Raw genomic sequence first — 11,729 nt, 5'->3', positions numbered from 1 at the left:
GGCAGAGGCAGAAAGAGACAGAGAGCAAGGTCTTCCATCCGCTGGTTTACTCCCCAGATGGCTGCAATGACCAGAGCTGCACTGTTCCAAAGCCAGGAGCCAGCAGCTTCTTCTGGGTCTCCCACACAGGTGCAGGGGCCCAAGGACTTGGACCGTCTTCCACTGCTTTCCCAGGCCATAGCAGAGAGCTGGATCAGAAGTGGAGCAGCTGGGACTCGAAACTGTGCCCATATGAGATGCCAGCACTGCAGGCAGCAGCATTACCTGCTACTCCATAGCACCGGCCCCCATGCACACTTTAAAGAGCAGCCTTTACTTGCTTTCTCAGGGAATGTCAGCAAGAAATCATCAAATACAAAGATCATTTATCTGCTCCCAAAACTTGATGAAGATAACTTTGATTTAGCATTGGTTCCATAAATACTATATGGGGTCAAAACAACATATTTGCATACAACTCTTAAGTATAATCAGCTAGTGTAGTGTAGGAGAATTAGTTATCTTTTCAGAAGTAAACCTATTACAGAGTCATGGACCATTTTAATGTAGAAACAAAAATCATGACAGATTTGAAATGGATGTTTATTTGTTGAGCATTGAATTCATATAGCTACTGTGCTAAGAAATTTACATATATTTCTACATTTAATCCTCACAATGACTTAATGAGGAATAAGTTCAGTAACTATCCAAGGAGGGCAAAGCTTTCATGACATATCAATTCAAAACTAAAAACATTTTTAGAAATTGAGTGTAGGAAACAGGCCCTATAGTCCTCTGTAGCTCACTAGGCATCAATCAGAAGACTCTCTACCCCTGAATTCTGTGCAAGGCCACGCTGTTCTCTGGCTTCAGTCTTTAGACACATGGAAACTTGGGTAATTTGTGTGTTCACAAGTTAACGTGCTCTAGAAATGCTGAGGAAAGAAACAAACAAGCTGTTCTTCTATGTGGGCCACAGGTATTCTCCGACATCTCAGCTGTCCTAAGAGATGTCTTCACCAAGGTGCAAATGAAGGCTCCCATTAGTGATGAGCTCTCTTCTGCCCCTAGCACATCAAAGCCAAGTGCACCACAAAGACAACACCTTCGGGATATTTCCCATCTAAGAGGGAATTTTCCTTTGTGAACAGACTATTTGGTTTATCTACTGATGTGAAACAAGTTACCCTAAAGCTTAGCAGGTCCAAGCAAGCACTACCACCTCCATTCATTGACTTTTGTGATTGTAGCACTGCCAGGGCTCAGCTGGGCAGTTCTTCTGCTCCATGTGCTGTTGAATGGGTTGGAACATCCAAGATGACTCATTCATACGCTGGCAGGTGGTGCTGGCTGCCAGCCCGGAGCTTGACGAGAGCTGTTGATGGAGTTGGGGTGAAATTTAGTTCTTTTTGTGGCCTCTTGTACCATGGTGACGAGGTTTCCAAAAGGGACAAGCACACATAACGAGGCTCTGCAGATCTCTTAAGACCAGCCTTGGCAGTTATGTGGCTTTGCTAGTGGTCATAGCACCGATGCTCTTTATTCAGAGGGAAGGGCAATAGATTTCACTTCGGGGTAGGAGGAGAGGCAAAAGAGAGGCAGCTATCCTCCACTCACGACCCCAGATTGCTGGCCTACCACGGGGGCTTACCTGGGAGTAGCAGGGAAGGCTGCTCATCCCTGGGGAGGTGCCTTGAGTCTCCTTCCCTGCAGTGCTTCAAGGTGGGCAGGGACAGGGAGGGAAATCAAATTTCAGGACGAAGCACTTCTTCTTCTCCAGCTGGGCTTCCAGTTCAGACAAAATAATGACATGAGGCAGCAAGTTAGCCCAATCTCTGAGCTCTGATTCCTCATCACAGAAAAGTGGATCATAAAATTTTGGTTGTTGTGAGGATTAGAGGCAGGTACAATGTTCGGGTATCTGTCAGTAACCACCCGACCTGGGTTGTCACAGTTGTTAATACACGGTGACTCAACCCAACCCTGTCTTTAAATTAGTCCACTTAGGGAAATTCTGGGAACACCAAAAATGTCATTTCCTTTCCACGACAACTTCTCTGGCACTCCTGCCTTCCACGGTTCTCTACAACCGGAAGCAGTCAGGCCACGTAGTTGTCATGGTAGCCTCTGGCTACAACCCTGCTGGGCGTCAGGTATTCTTGCAGCACTGTTTTGACTCAATTCTTTTCTGGAGAGAGCAGCTGGAGCCCACAGCCTGCAGTTCAGTCACATAAAAGCCCTCTGATACTGTGAACCTGAAAGTCTTGGCTCTGGAGAAGCCCCAGAGGGAAGTGAGAAGGAAGTGTCACTCAGTCTCACAGCTGCCACTAAAGCACAAAGCCATTCCACATTTAAGAAGGCAAAGGACTCTGGTGCTACACCTTAAAATAGCATTTTTGTTGCAGAATTGTTCAGGCCACCTCTTCTTGGAGGAAAGGAGCTTGGGGGTTAAATATGTATTTAAAGGGAAATAATGGAAAAATGAAGACTGGAAACTTCATATTTTAAACAGACGTTTTTACATCTGTTGTGTTAATATAATAGCCACAGTTCAGGGCGGGGCGGGGGGGCTTAAGCTTTTCACATTCAGAGAGTATCACATATCAGATGCTACCAATTAATTTTTCCCCCTGGATACGATTTTAGTGACTCACAGTTTAATACGTAACCATAGCTTGTCTGAGTTATCTCATGGTTGAGACTGCATTAATTTGAATGTCACTCAGTGTTGCTGTTGCTTATTTCACGTTTTTATTTACTTGATTTTATTTGAAAGGAAGAGAGGAGAGAAGTCTCCCATCTGCTGGTTCACTCCCCAAATGCCCACAACAGCTAGGGCTCAGCCAGATCAAAGCCAGGAGCCTGGAACTCCATCAGGGTCTCCCATTGGGGTAGCAGGGACCCAAGTATTTGAGCCACCACCTGCAGCCTACCAGGGTGCACATTAGCAGGAAGCTGGAGTCAGGAGTGGAGCCAGGAGTCGAACCCAGGCACTGAAGTATGCAATGTGGGCATCCCAAGTGATGCCTTAACTACTGGGCCCAATGCCTGTGTTACAGTGCTTTTTAAGAACTGAATGAGTGGCCGGCACTGCAGCTCACTAGGTTAATCCTCTGCCTGCAGCGCCGGCATCCCGGGTTCTAGTCCTGGTTGGGGTGCCAGATTCTGTCCTGTTGCTCCTCTTCCAGGCCAGCTCTCTGCTGTGGCCCGGGAGGGCAGCAGTGGAGGATGGCCCTGCACTCGCAAGGGAGACCAGGAGGAAGCACCTGGCTCCTGGCTTCGGATCGGCGCAGCGTGCTGGCTGTGGTGGCCATTTTGGGGGTGAACCAACGGAAGGAAGACCTTTCTCTTTGTCTCTCTCACCGTCTCTCTGTCTAACTCTGCCTGTTAAAAAAAAAAAAAACTGAATGAGTAGAAAATACAAGCTGAGTCTCCAGAAGTCCTCTATGGATATCTTGCCTGGAGGCACCGCCTCATTTACTTAGGGCTCTAGGGATCCGTGGGTTAACAGCCTCTTGCAGCACCAGCCTCCCTTGTCAAGGCGCCAACTCAAATCCCAGCTGCTGTGCTTCTGATCCATTTCCCTGCTAATGCGCCCAGGGAAGCAGGGAAAGATGGTCCGAGTGCTTGGGCCCTGCCACCCACATGGGAGACCCTGATGGAGTTCCTGACTTCAATGTGGTCAGCCCCAGTCATTGTGGCCATCTGGGGAGTGAATCAGCAGATGGAAGATCTCTCTCTCTCTCTCTCTTTCTTTCTCATCACTTTTTTTTTTTTTTTTAAGAAACTTGGAGTTCCAATAAACATGAATTGGAAACTAGGAAGAACACCTTCTTTTTTTGGGGAGATTTATTTATTTTACTTGAAAGTCAGAGTTACATAGAGAGAGGAAGAGAGGCAGTGAGAGAGAGAGAGAAAGAGAGAGAGAGAGAGGGAGGTCGGTCTTCCACCCATTGGTTCACTGCCCAATTGGCCGCAACGGCTGGAGCTACACCGATCCAAAGCCAGGAGCCAGGAACTTCTTCTGGGTCTCCCACGCAGGTGCAGGGGCCCAAGGACCTGGGCCAACCTCTACTTCTGTCCCAGGCCACAGCAGAGGGCTGGATTGGAAGTGGAGCAGCCAGGACTCGAACTGGCGCCCATATGGGATGCTGGCACTGCAGGCGATGGCTTTACCTGCTACGCCACAGCACCAACCCCCCTTCTTTTCTTTTCTTAAAGATTCATTTATTTAATTGAAGGGCAGTTACAGAAAGAGAGAGAGAGAGAGAGAGGGAGATCCATCTTCCATCGCTGGTTCACTCCACAGATGGCAACAATGGCCGGAGCTCGGCTTATCTGAAGCCAGGGACTTCTTCCAGATCTCCCATGTGGCTGCAGGATCGCTCTGCGCCGATCCGAAGCCAGGAGCCAGGTGTTTCTCCTGGTCTCCCATGAAGGTGCAGGGCCCAAGGACCTGGGCCATCCTCCACTGCACTCCCGGGCCACAGCAGAGAGCTGGGCAGGAAGAGGAGCAACTAGGACGGAATCCGGCGCCCTGACCGGGACTAGAACCCGGGGTGCTGGGGCCACAGGCGGAGGATTAGGCCAGTGAGCTGCAGCTCCGGCCCCATCAATATTTCAATGGATTCAGAGAGAGCCTGGCATCAAGCCAAAGAGTAGCTGGGAATGATCAACCTATGGCTGCCACCAGAGCTAGGAGGGTGATGGGACCTGGGGGCTGGGACTCATGGCAGCCAGGCCAGGGCACGAGCTGCTAGGCTGTGACAGGGTTCCCAAAATGGCATGAGAGGGCCCACAGGTTGGGTGGGAAAGGAGCTGAGTGTTGTTTTTTCCACTGCCCAGCTAGGGAGACCAGGGTGGCAAGAAGACGTCTCTCGGGGTTGCAGCTGCTGTCTTGACCTCGCTGAGTCCTTTCTCTGGGCTCTGCATTTTCTTCCCTTCAAACGGCGCCCTGGGAGCCTCTTCCCCTCAGCTGGTGAGAGACGGTGTCTATGAAGTGCTTTGTTACTTTACAAAGGAAAGAGATTGCAAGGAAATATATTCCACTGGATATTAAAGAGCGTATTTCCCTGATTTATAGTCGGGCTAGGCAGGGTTGTCTGGGAGGCAAAAAACCAATGGGGATATCCATTTTGACTAATGATTAATTATTATCTCTAAAGTGATGTTTTCCTATCAACTGATAGGCTGGAAAAATAGGCTCGAGCTTGCTAGGTTAGCACCACGGGTCACAGATGTTGCCTCCACATTTTCAGATTATATTATCCATTACAGGCAGCACCTTCTCATTTAGAAACATAATTTGTTGTTCTCCCAGACCAAAAAAAAAAAAAAAAAAAAAAAGGAAGAAAGGCTGACATTTCACATGCAAGCCAAAGATTAGAATCACTGCACAGGACCACATATGGAAGTACATTAGGATGGGGTGTCCCTGAACCAAGGACACAGGCGGCTGATGCCCAGAGAGATGTCCAAGGCAGTGACTTCTGATCTTTATTATGCAAATGTGCAGCCCCGTGAGCCAGGCTGTTTAACCTCATCAGGGGAAATGTCACTGATCATTTCAAGCTCCAAATGCAGCACAAGCATTAGTACTATTATGTTATTATTATTATTATTTGTAGGGCATATGTAAGCCCGAGCCCTCGGAGTAAGCTGAGTCTCAATGGCCCAGGCCCTGTGGGGTTGAAAATCAGCTCCTTTTGGTTGCAAACAACTAACATTTCCTCTCTCTCTTTAACGTTTGTTAACGGGGCACCTTGCAAGCCTGGTTGTGTAGCAAGCATGTAAGAAGATAGGGATCCCATGAAGTCAGTTTGCACCCCTGAGGCTGCCTTTCCTCTCCAGAGCTTTATGGTTCAGTGGCAGAAGGGTGTAGACATCCAAGGACAGCTGGGGCAGGAGGAAGGCTCCATCTGGGACAGAAAGATGGAGGATTGAAAAGAGAGAGATGCTGTGAGAGATTAGAGAGGAAGGGGCTTTATTCATGCGCAGGGGCACTGTGGTCTACCAGCGCCACAAGTGAAACTGAGACGCTACAGATAGGGCAGAAAGAGAAGGAGTGAACGAGGAGGGAAGAGTTAAAAGCCAGTTGGTGCCCAGCGTGGAGGAAGGTGAAGGCTGAGCACCTCTGAAATCCAGTTTTACTTGATCTCACGTGGCAAGGTCTGACTTTTGGAAGAAAAAGTTCTCAATGTGAGAAATTAAAGAAGTCATAATACAACGTTAGGCTGTGGTGCAATGCAGAGGAAACAGAAGGCAAGTCAGGTCTGTTCCTTCTCCCTCCCCGAGCTGGTACTGGAGGAAGATCTGACTTCAACCAACGGCTAAGGCAGGACAAGGGTCAGGTGCACAACTGCATGGATGAGACACTTCTCGAAACCTCAGAGCCTCTGCTCACCCCAGATCCTCTGACATTAGGATCACAGAGCGATTCAGTCTGACTTCTTGGGAAAGTCCAAATACGTACTTGTTATGTTCTAGGTGATTGGAATGCATAGCAGGGCCTAAGAACTGCTACTTTGGATTCTGATGAACAGAAATTGCCTCAGGGCAGAGACTCCTGTTTGTTTAATTTCAGCGATATCTCCTAGCTTCTAGCACAGTGTCTAGCACATAGTAGAAACTGAATATACACTAATTGCGTGAAAGAGTAATGGGGGAAACAAGGCACTTTCTGGAATAAAAAGAGGCCCGTGCATAATTAGGCCACACAAGGCACTCGTGGAGGGGAGCTGCTCCTAGGCATGGGGGAGCTGGAGTGTCAGGCATGCATTTGTTCCTCGCTGTTCTAGCACAAGTAGACACACAGCCTGTTCCCAGCTCCTCCCAGGGGCAAAGGAGAAGCTCTGCTTGGGATCCAGCATGGTCTATGGAGACCAGTCCCCAGAGGCAGTGTGGAGACCGGTCCCCAGAGGCAGCATGTAGACCATGAGCAGAGCTTCCTGAAAGCTTCCTTAGTGTCCTGGAAGATACCATGGCCCCATCTCCAGCCCTCTCCGGGGTTGGTCAGCACTAACTCAGAAGATGAGAGGTTGAACATGAAGAAATAAAGACATGAAAAGGGAGGGCATGGACACAAAGGATGTAACAGGGGGCAGGCGCCATGGCATAGCACGTAAAGCCACTGCCTGCAGTGCTGGCCTCCCATATGGGCACTGGTTTGAGTCCCGGCTGCTCCACTTCCAATCCGGCTCTCTGCTGTGGCCTGGGAAAGCAGTAGAAGATGGTCCAAGCCTTTGGGACCCTGTACCTGCATGGGAGACCCAGAAGAAGCTCCCAGCTCCTGGCTTTGGATCAGTACAGCTCTGGCCATCATGGCCATTTGGAGAGTAAACCAGCAGATGGAAGACCTCTCTCTCTCTCTGCCTCTGCCTCCCTGTAACTCTGCCTTTCAAATAAAATATAAATAAATAAATATTTTTTTAAAAGGATGAAATATAAATCTCAATTTGGAGACCTAATGGAGCCCAAATTAATTAAAAACATAGAGTGAGCCGGCGCCGCGGCTCAATAGGCTAATCCTCCACCTTGTGGCGCTGGCACACTGGGTTCTAGTCCTGGTCGGGGCACCGATCCTGTCCCGGTTGCCCCTCTTCCAGGCCAGCTCTCTGCTATGGCCCGGGGAGTGCAGTGGAGGATGGCCCAAGTGCTTGGGCCCTGCACCCCATGGGAGACCAGGAGAAGCACCTGGCTCCTGCCATCGGATCAGCGCGGTGCGCCGGCTGCAGCACGCCAATTGCGGCGGCCATTGGAGGGTGAACCAATGGCAAAAGGAAGACCTTTCTCTCTATCTCTCACTCTCATTGTCCACTCTGCCTGTCAAAAAAAAAAAAAAAAAGTGCACAAATTATAAATTATATATATATAAAAAAAAAAACAACATAGAGTGAGCACCTACCCAGTGACAGGCTTCTTAGTGGGTGTTTAGCAGACAGAGAGAAGTAAAGCATGGACCCAAAATTTGGGCTAAAGGCAGGGTGGCAATGGCATCTGATTTGCAAGCTGGGTGCTGGAGTCAGGTCCTGGGTTACACACCAGCCCTTTGCCTGAGCCTTTCTCTTCCAAGAGTCAGGAACCCTTTCCCCAGGAGGAACCTGCTCTTTCTGGAAACCCAGTCCATAAATTGGATCCAAGCATGGGCACTCTGGGCAGGAGGGAAGTCCTGGTCCCCAACCTCTCCTTGCCTGTCCCTCCTTATCCTCGTCGAAGACACTTCCCTTACACCCTGGGGAGCTGAGAGTCCAGGTTGAACACCACTGCTGCTAATATCCTACTCTCTTTAGATCCAAGCCGTTTAGCTGACACCAGGTGAACAAGGAGTTGATCACCCAAGGAGCTGATCCAATTGTCCCATCCTGCTTTCCTGGGGCAGATCATATCATAGCATGGGTTTCCCGGGCTAGGAGGCTCAAATCGTTGCACTGCTGCCTGCACAGCTCCACTGGGAGTTGTGATCTGCCCTCACCAGCAGCTGAGGACCAGGCACGGGTTGTCCCCGGTGGCTCTCCTTACTTCCTGTTTCTGGTCAGCGTCTGTGGATGGCGAGTTTTGTGTGCACAAGTGAATGGTGTCCTTTCCCTGGAGTCAGGAGACCTGTCCTTCTGCCTGCTCAGTGAGAAACATCTCTCAAAGGGAAGCAAGAGAGGAGCCCTGGGAGTGGACTTGGATCTGAGATAGTCTGATGGGGGATCTGTGCAGCTTGTGAGGACATAGGCTGAGGGATTCCGGGATCAGTGGCTGGACTTGTAGACCACTGTCAACAACTGATGGAACAAAGACATAAGCCTCAGCCATTCGTGCTCATTGCCCAAAAATAGATAAACATTGGACTGTATTCCTTGCCCTTGAATCTCAACTGGGTCTCACACCCTATTGCCTTCATTCCCCACCCCCCACAGCCACCTGAAAGACCAGTTGCTGGAGCACCTGAAAGACCAGTTCCGGGAATTCCCCTCTGCCTGCTGCCCCCACCCTCACTCCCAGCCCCAGCCCTCCTAAAATATAAAAAGGCCTGGCCCCTGGGGGTTGGGGCCTTCTGCCATGTGCTCCATCAATGTGCACATGGGCAGATGGTCACCCACCTCTACGGATTTATTTTCTCTGAATAAATTTGGTCTGGCTGTAAATTCATACACTACCTCCTCTATTCTGCAACTCTTTACCTAACATTTATGGTGCCCCGTGTGAGGAGGCACCAATCTGCAGCTCTTTTCCTAACAACAGCCAGTGAAACAAGACAGCGGGTTGGACATACAGCCAGAGTGCCGGCTGGGCCCTTACTCTGTGCCCCGGCACAAGTTCTGCACCCTGGCTGAGCCATCTGGGGAACAGGGTGCCCGGATGAGACCTCTGAGCTGCGAGAGATGCTGGGATATCATGGAGTGTGTTCTGTTTCTATAAGCAACGTGGTGTAGAACAAGAAGGAAACAAAAACACCAAAATATTAAGGAGTCACGGACTCCGGCAAGCGCTGCTGATGAACTCGACAGCTTTCGCTGAGTACTTTCATACCTCAGCTTCGCCATCTATAAAATGGGAATGACATGACTTAGGTGGCCAATTTCTAGTGAGCCAAAGATCTTAGAGCTCAGCCGTTCAAAATCTCCGGGATTATTGTTTCTCTAAAGGCAGAAGCTGCCCTTTCTCCATCTTTGTACCCTCGATGCCGCAGGTGGTAAACACGTGGCACGCAGTAGGCTTTCAAATATAACCGTCTCGGAAGGCCTGCTGAAATACCCTCCCCACACCAGCACGGCCGTGCTCCTCTTCCACCCTGCCCGTGTTCTGCAAGGCCCTTGGATCAGCCAATTTACTTGTAGATTGTCCTTCTCCTCCGTAGGCTTTGTTTCCATGGGATCAGAGATCTTTGTCTGTCTTGATGGTCAGGGTCTGGCGTGCTGCCTGGTGCAGAGAGGGCGCCCGAAACCTGTCTAGCGAATGAGCACACGACAGGCAGCTGTTTCACCGCTACTAGTGGTAGCAGTGGTTTCCAAGCCAGCAGAACCAACCCATACCGATCAAACATCAGCGTCTCTGGAAGGCTCTGGAAAGAATGGCGTGAGAATGGTCAGGAGTCGCTCAGGTTCCTCCTCGCAGCCTTCTGCCTGGGAGCCTGTGCTTGGGATGGCCCCTGTGCCAAGCGGAGCCGAGTGAATGAGGTTTTATGACGTGGACAAAGGCCGCCTCAGAGCCTGAACCCGGGCCATCTGGGGGAGGGGGACGGGCCACGCCCTCTCTCTGGGCTCTGCACCCCTGAAAGACTGCAGACGGCTGGGCCCCAGGCCAAGCCGCTCGGTTCCAGTGGGAAAGCTGACCTTGGCCGAGAAGAACCAGGAAGAGGCACAAATGACTCATTGTCCCACATCCTCCAAGGTAAAAACCCAGCAGTGTGTGTGGCCTTCGGGGCTGGAAGCTGTTGCAGCCGGGCTGTTTCGTCAGCCAAAATAAAAGCCCTGGGCCAGGCACACACGCACAGCCTGGGAATGCAACCAGCCGGCCTCTTCCACTGCTCCTACACACCCTTCCCGGCACTTACAGTCTTAAAACCTCCTAACGAAGCCATTGTGACTTCCAGGTCTGAAAGAAGAGCGTGATTTCTTTTTAAAGACTCAAGGCAGCCTTCATTTCCGGTCCAGGCCCGTGACAATTTATGGACTCGTGGCAGAAACGTGATAGGCTTTCAGATTGCCTGTGGCTGCGCTTATTTTTATACCGAAGTTTGGCATCCAAAGCACTTGGATTCCTAAAACGAGCTACTGCCTCCAGAAAGCCACTAGAGGGCAGTCTTGGAAAATATTTACAAATTATTTTCTTGCTCTGTCTAGGAACTGTTGCTGTTTAAAAAGAACCGTCCCCCCCCCCCCCGCCGCCCCCAACACACACACACACACACACAGAAACATATACAACCAGCCCATGTAAATATCAGGGCAAGCCCTTGGCCTTTGCTTGGGACTCTTCCTCACTCTCCCAGGAGCTCGGGTACCAAGGGAAGCCGGGAGGGTCAGGGCAGCTGCTTCCTCCTTCCTGGGCCCCTTTGTCCACAAGGGAGGCAGCTGGTGGCCCAGCTGTGAGGCTGGCCTGTGGGTGTCCCATGGCCTCTTGTCTACACCAGGCCAGTCCAGTGGGCATAGAACCAGCGTGGAAGAGGCTGGGAGGTCTCAGGTCACCCTCCACTGGGGGAGAGGGCACATCCTTTGCCTTTCCTTCCCCAGCTAGTAGTGGCCAGAAAAGAGCCAGACAGGGTTAGAGAGTAACCGGCAAGGGAAACAATTTAAAATAGGACTCGCAGGCCAGCAGCCGTGGCGATGTCGTTGGATATGTAAATAAGCGTGAAGATTGAGTCTGGGCACAGGGAACAACGTGCCAGGTTTGTGTAGCTGGAGCCTCTGGGGCGGTGGAAAGCACTTTTATTTCACACAGCCCAATTTAGAAAAAAAAATATTTTCCACTTAAAAAGAAAATGGCTGCTTTGAGTTCCACTGGGGTGGATGTGAAGGAAGGATGTAGAAATTTAGTTACCATCATCATCATCACAGTGAGTTGAACAGGGCGGGTCACACAGCAGAGAAGGGGCAGGGCTGGGCTTGGGGGACCTGTTGTGTGCTGGGAAGCAGCCTCTGCCAATGTCAAGGTCAGACCTGGGCCCTCACGTGGGACGTTTCCTCATTCTTCCAGAAGCTTGCCTGAATAAGGAGCCAGATGGCTCAAGGCAGCTGCTTCTCTCTGTTCAAGTGGAGGTC

Source organism: Lepus europaeus, chromosome 8 (assembly GCF_033115175.1).
Source record: "Lepus europaeus isolate LE1 chromosome 8, mLepTim1.pri, whole genome shotgun sequence".
Lineage (NCBI taxonomy): Eukaryota > Metazoa > Chordata > Mammalia > Lagomorpha > Leporidae > Lepus > Lepus europaeus.
The sequence above is the reverse complement of the archived record's forward strand: the minus strand, read 5'-3'. Positions refer to the sequence as shown.